Source organism: Megalopta genalis, chromosome 4 (genome assembly GCF_051020955.1).
Source record: "Megalopta genalis isolate 19385.01 chromosome 4, iyMegGena1_principal, whole genome shotgun sequence".
NCBI lineage: Eukaryota > Metazoa > Arthropoda > Insecta > Hymenoptera > Halictidae > Megalopta > Megalopta genalis.
Window position 1 is genome coordinate 3,940,189 of NC_135016.1, and position 7,326 is coordinate 3,947,514.

Below are 7,326 nucleotides of genomic sequence, written 5' to 3' on the forward strand. Positions count from 1 at the left end.
CCGAACACCCCCTGTATATACTGTACTATAATATATCTCTATATTAATAACTCTAAAAACATTTGAGCATTGACTACTGTTTATACAGACTGCATTTAATTAATCTTTAACTATTTAAGTGTGGCATCAAGTGATCCACATTTTTGATGTCACCATTGTTGCAATTATGAAGGATCTCATGTTCTAAAAATTAGCGAAAAGTCTAAATAAATTCAGTCTCATTATTGCCATAAGTCAATATAAACGTATATTATATTATAATATAATACATTATACGTTATTATAATATATAAGGCAATATAAACGCATACAAACGTCGCTTTTCATTTCTCGACGGAATTAACATTAATTTTACACCCATACCATGTTCATACAGAACGAGCCTGTTCCATCTCAGAATATTGATGCTAACCAGCTTCAGGATCAAAGGGTTAGGCATGGTCGAGCCGAACGTCAACAACAAGAGCGAAGAAAGCCAATTAAAAGTAACTTATTGTTTGGCACCGCGAGCTAATCAGTCCCGGGGGCGCCGATGTCGAAACAACCATCAAGGGGAGCCCCTTCGATAATTCAGGGCACGGCAGCGGCTGCTCGCAAGTTTTGAATCTGCTGGTACACATTGTTGCCGGGCACGAAAGACAGGACGCGGTGAAAATTTCGATGGCGTCGGCCGCGGTTCGCCACGCTCCCTTATTATTGAAACTTGTGAACTTATAACCGAAACTTTCCCGCGGCAACTTCAATTGGATTTCTTCCATATTATTCATAAGTTGAATTAAGATGAGTCAACGGGTTTCCAGCCGGTTTCTCGCCCCGAGGATGTCCCCGGGTGCGAAACATCGAAGGTCCTTGGAACTGCGGCGGCCGACGATTTTTTGCCGGCCGAAGTTCGTACAAGCTCCAGCCCCGTAACGATTGGAAGAGAGCCGGGAGACGTCGCTGTATCATGAACGATCTAAATTACCTCTCGCCGACAAAAAAGCGGCGAGGCATTAGCCGCTGGAGGAGTTACACGAAGGTGTCGTGGGACTAAAAACATCGAAAAACGGTAAAAAGGTACTTTCCGAATAAAATCGTATATTATGCCGAATTTTGTGTCCCGATCATTTCGAGATTGGCTTCTGCGAAATTGCTCAGCCGCGTTGACAACGTTTTACTTGATCGCGCAAAGAACCAGGATATGTCCGACCTATTCTACTGACTTCATCCGACTTATTCTACTGAACGCCACAGTTGCATTCGACAATCGTTGTATTATTCGACGCATCTGGCAACTGCATGCACTCCGTGCCACAATTTCTGCTTAGAAATTACTGCAGAATCTGTCCGACCACTGCGGCCCATTCTACTTATTCCCTCAATGCATATTCTACTAGTTCCACAAGTCTGGCAACTGCTTAAATATTTCGAAAAATTCCACACTCGTTTGTAAATTAATCTAGAAGCTGTCTGACCAGTTCAGCTCGTTCCACTGAATTTCCGGAACATATTCCACCGTTCAGAAAGTTTGGAAATTTGCTCGAATTCCTCCGAAACGTTGCATTCGCGTGGCCGTGTTAATAATTGTTGAAAACGAATAAGAATCGCGATGCGATTCGAACGTTTAATTCTGCGACTGTACAGTTCTTTTTTCATTTTCGCAGAACTTATGGAGCGAGAGTTTTACCGCTTTCGGGATCCCATTGCTCTTTAACGCGGCGGAGACCTTGCGGTTTTCGGTTCCAGCGACATTCGATTCTGCCGGCGCCTCGTTTTAACGAGCGGGTCCGTCCCCCATGGTGCGAGTAATTACTCTTGCGACCGATGGGCGGGTCCGTTCGGTGATCAGAAACTTTTCGAGCCGCGTTTTCGACGCGGCGAATAAATTTGCCCGATTACGTTCGCGCACGAAGAACGCGCTGGAGCCGAAACGACCGAGGCGGCCGCGCTGGAATATCGTTTCGGTTAACCGGGATATCCATTATCCAAATTCTCCATTATCGGATCTCGATTATGACGTATCTCTGTCGGCGCAGAACACGGCGCGGATCAGCGCGGACGCGATGCGGGGGATCCAACCTCGGATTCTTTCGGCTCTCGAGCCGCTCTCCCGATCGGATCGTCCCGCTCGTCTTTTCGATCGTCGCTCCCCCAACGTGTGCAACGATCGATCCTGTTGTTCGCCGCGTTCTGAATTATCTCTCGATTCTCCATTCACGAGCATCCTCGAGACCCTTGTTCTATTTTCACTGTTCCCCTGTTCGATGTATATTGATAGGGAGCTTTATCACGTCGGCGCCGACGGAAAGCCACGGGCGCCTTTTAATTATCCAGCTGGAGGCCTGTGTCATCCCCGGGGAATATACCAGGCCGAAAATATCGGCCGGCGAACGCTGCGTCATGTTGTTTGATCATGCTGCCACACCGAGGAAAACTTCATCTCGGCCCGGCCTCGAGCCCGTCGAACTTCTTCAAACGCGTTCGAACCTCGCTGTCAGGCTGATTCAAGTTGTCCAGAGACGATCCAGTCGACTGGAACTTCCGTGATGCACTTTTCCATGCATTCTCGAGCGCTCAAACACCTTCAAACAAGTTGCAACTTCATCGACGAACTTCCGAAAAGGCTGCGCTTTAATTCCTTACACTTTGTGATAGAAGTGGCCGCATCAGACGATGACAAATGACACCTAGTTGTGTCCTAAATAATTTATTACAATATTAATATTATATATATTATATAATAAATATATATTATAATTTTCGCATCGATGTACGAAAAATACAGGTCCGTGTTTCCTACGTTTGCTGTCGTTGTCTAGAGACGATCCAGTCGACTGGAACTTCCGCGATGCACTTTGCCATGCATTCTCGAGCGCTCAAACACCTTCAAACGCGCTGCAACTTCATCGACGAACTTCCGAAAAGACTGCGCTTTAATTTCTTATACTTTCTGGTAAAAGTGACCACATCAGGCGATGATAAATGACACATAGTTGTGTCCTAAACAATTTCTTGCAATCGTATAATAAATAATATATATAATGTAATATAATATTATATATATTATATAATAAATATATATTAGAATTTTCGCGTCGATGTACGAAAAATACAGGTCCGTGTTTCGCACGTTTGCCGTCGTCGAAGGGTTAAACATCGTTCCCAGGAACTGGTAATTCATGCAGTTTCGACTTGTCCGTGGCGACGCAGCTGATTAGAACTTCTTGGCTGCACTTCGCCGTGCACCTTCGATCGCTCGAACGCGCGCAAACACACCGCGGCCGAATGGTTGTTTTGAATAGCACGGTGTAAAATTTTAGGTTCCTCCTCGAAGGTTTCGCAGCTTCCACGAGAAATGATACGAAACGTCGTTCCGCGGAGCTGGTAATTTACGGTTCCATATTTCCGCTCTCGCAGTTGCATCGTCGTAATAATAACTCAGCCGGACGCTATCCGGGGAACCTAACGTCGTTCCTCCGAGTTCAATTTCGCTCTGTTGATTTTTTATTACGGTCCCTTTCAATTTGTTATCGGCCACGCGACCCTTTACGACTTCGGCGGACCCGCCCGTTTATTATTACTTTGAAAATCGAGAGCCGATATTTGGCCAATATTTGCGCAATATGTGTCGTCGCAAGAGGCCGGGAGCCTTATGGCGGAATTCTTGGTGTTGCGACCTCGTTTGCCGAGCTTCCCCGAGCAGCAGACACTGAATGGAAAGGCCGCGGGTGGGGCCAGGGGGGAGATGGGGCGCGGGGCGCGGAACAAAACGGAGGACTGTAAGAGGAAATAATTTTTCCGAAGTATGGCTTTTTCTGCGCGGGGAACGTCCTCTTCGAATCTCGATTGAAACCCGTTGGACGATTCTTCGTGCATCCGAGGGAACTTCCTGAAGTTGGATCGCTCGTAAATTTGTCGACGTCCCTGCGAGCAGGTTTATCGAACGCGCGTCGTTTCTGCCGGATAATAAAACGTCGATTCGTCACTGCTGCTTCTGGCTCCTTAATCCTTGCAAGATTTCGAACGATCCCGTAGAATCGTGCCGAATAATAGACGAGTGAAACGTTTAAGTGTAACCAAAAGCTTTAATCGAGCTTTGGTAAACTTTTCGGCGAACTTTCGTAATTTGGCATTCGGTGGAATTTTGTATTTTGATGTCGGCTTTTGTGCGAACGGAAGCGTTCAGACAGGAATTCATTTGCGAGAATGTGGGGGTTGCAGCGATCTATAGTTGATAAATCAGACACGCACGTGTAGAAAAATGATTCTTAGCGATACCGTGGTCCTAATCCTTGGAGGATAACTCTTGGAACATCCTGAAACGCGTCTCGAAAGTTCGGGTTCGATCTGTCACTTTCAAGAATTGAAAAATCAGCAATCCACCAGACATTGTTTCAAGAGAAACACAGTAAGAGATAAAAGAATCGAGAATGACTGAAATAATACGCTAAAATAAATAAACTTACACTAGCAATAATAACAGTAGAGTCTCTAAACTTATAAATAGAGCACTAAAAAACTGAACACTGCACGAGATATCGTATCGAAAGCACATTGCAAAATTATTTCCTGAATTCCCCTCGATTCTTCGCGATTCCCAATTTCTCTAGATTTTAAAGAATCGCGAATAACAGCGAAATTTTCAAGCGGAACCGAAAGTATCGCCGGCCAGGTTTTAATAAACCTTTTCGGTGGACGGTAAAGCCGAATGGTTCGACGCGATCACCAAAGTCTCTCCGTCGACCGGCATGGAAACTTGGCTGCGTCATGCTGCGTGGACAAAGAGGGCCACGAGCAGGTAGACGGTTCAATGGGCTGGAAGCGGGGGGAGGGGGGTGTAAACGGCAAGAGGCACGAATCTCCAACTCCTACCCCCCGCCGGTGTTTCTCTCCACCTATCGTCGTTCCATCGATACCCCGTCGCGTTGCTCGCACGATCACCCTTCGTCGAGCGAGCTGCGAAACCGTCAAGGGAGCCATTTGCAGCGTCGGACTCCCGGGCTATATTTAATGTACAAGGTGGTACACTTAACTCCGCCTCGCGAAACATAAATTTCATTTTTGACACGCCATTAGACTTATAAAAATTTCCACTACGAGGTATTTCCGTGCGGTCGTTTGCATTAGTGGTTGCTTCCTATTTTTAAACTAAACGGGGCTGGGAAACGAACCTTTTAACACTGCCACAATTAAGTAAAAAAGTTCGTTGTTAATCAGCACCACGCTAGTTTCAGATGTGAAACATTTTGCGATTGTTCTGCCATGGATAAGAATTCGTCTGACTTGTTTTCTTAATCTACTGGAGGACCAGATATGTTCCTGACTGACTCAGTTATTTTGTGATAACTGAATTTATTCAGCAATGTTAGAGAAAAAAGCCTCGTAATTTGCTATGTCTGACTGGTAGCCTCATTCCACTTAGAACGAAGCTCGAATGATCGCCTAAACTAGATATGTTCCTGATTGACTCAGTTATTTTGTTATAACTGAATTTATTCAGCGATGTTAGAGAAAAAAGCCTCGTTTTTTGCAATGTCTGAATGGTTGCCTCATTTCACTTAGAACGAAGCTCGAATGACTGTCTTATTCTACTCATTTTCGCGAAGCTATACGAAACAAACTCTTCACAGTCGTCCGATCAGTTTGCTTTACTCCACTTCCAATCGCTAAAGCGTCACTCGTTCTACTGACTCAGTTACGATAAGCACGTCGCAGACCTGTCCAAAGTGAACGTAACTTTCGAACGTAACTTTCCATACGACAGGTTTCGATTCGGAGGAATTTCTTTGCTGCGAGAGATTCGCGAACACTGGGAGCCCTCGAGAGGTTCGGAATCGCGCGCGTTCCACCGTTTTAGGAGAACACGCAGCGAGAGCGGACAAAAAACCCTGGGAGCGTTACACGCTCGGACATTGTTCCCTCGCAGCGATTCAGACCGGTCGTCGGAGGCCGTGGTCCTCGACGTGGTCCATTGTCGAGGATCGTTCGGTCCACTGTGAATTTCATTTCCCGCGACACCTCTGACCAGGAAAAATCGCGCGACATCTCGCTGGCTCGATGAAAGGGACAGCTCTGGTCCGTGTCGGTCGGCGACGAGGGAGCGAGAGGATTTCGTCAGCTGGAAGGCCGATTGTTCCCGTCCCGATTTTACGATCGCGGAAATTACGGAACCGTTGTCTCTATCCCCCTCTATCACTCTCTCTCTCTTTCTCTGTCGCACTCTCTGGTCGGCGAATCTAGGGACAGACAACGCACCGATGAATATGTATATGATCGGTAAACATGCATCGTGGAATCGGGACCGTTCAGCGGCGCGCACCGCAATTTCGATAATTAAACCGGCTTTACAGTTCCGATCGGCCCACTTCAACCACGTCTTCCTATTGTTCGATCTTATACCCAGCCGCGATCGATCCCGCGGCGCGAACTTTCCGCTCGCAGGTTGCTCGTAAATCGTCCACGCCGCCGCCGCCGCCGCCGCCGCTGCTCGTTCAATTTCCAAGGGCCGGGCATCGCCGACAATAACTTGGAAAAATAATTCGACGTTAAGCAGTCGTTACCCGGACGTGTTTGCTTTCCATCGCGGAACCGTTTCCGGGCCGGAAGACTTTGAGGCTTTCCGGATCAATCGCGCGATACCGCGGGAGCGGCCCCGGATTCCCGGAGCGTCGACTCCCGCCGAAAAATATTTGCGTTTCATTACGCCGATTTCTGTCGGAACATCGAAACCACGGCCGGAATTCCTCGCTTCTCGCCGTTCCACGATTCTTTCCCCTTTCAGACGGCACCCCGTTGTCGTATTTCTGCTGACTGAATCCCAACCTGTACGCCGTTCAAAGTGGCTCTAGCGTCTGGCCGACACGTACGGATTGTTCTACTGAATCTCATAGGAACGGCGAAGAGTATTGAATCTTCGAAAGCAATTACATCTGTTTGAAAGTTCCAGACGCGCCGGCGAAAGGATTTAACTTGTGTCTGACTAATATGGTTCTAGTTCTACCGAGTTGCCCAAGTGTATTCGAATGTTCAACGTGCATGGAACATGCTCGAACGATTTGCAACGTTTCTTTGCTTCATTGGAAATGTGGATGCACGATCCGGCTGAGTCGTAATGGTTTACTCTACTTAAGTGTTCGAACATGTATATTCTACTACTCGATAAGTTTTGCAATTGCTCGAGCACTTTGGAAAACTTTTTACTTTGTTACACATGTGTCAATAGTACGTCTGACGATCGCGGCTTATTCTACTGCAGTTCATAAATGTGTCCGGCAGTTCAACGGATCTGGAAACTGCATAAATTCTATGACATATTTTTACTTGGTTGTGCATTAATGCAGAAGCTGT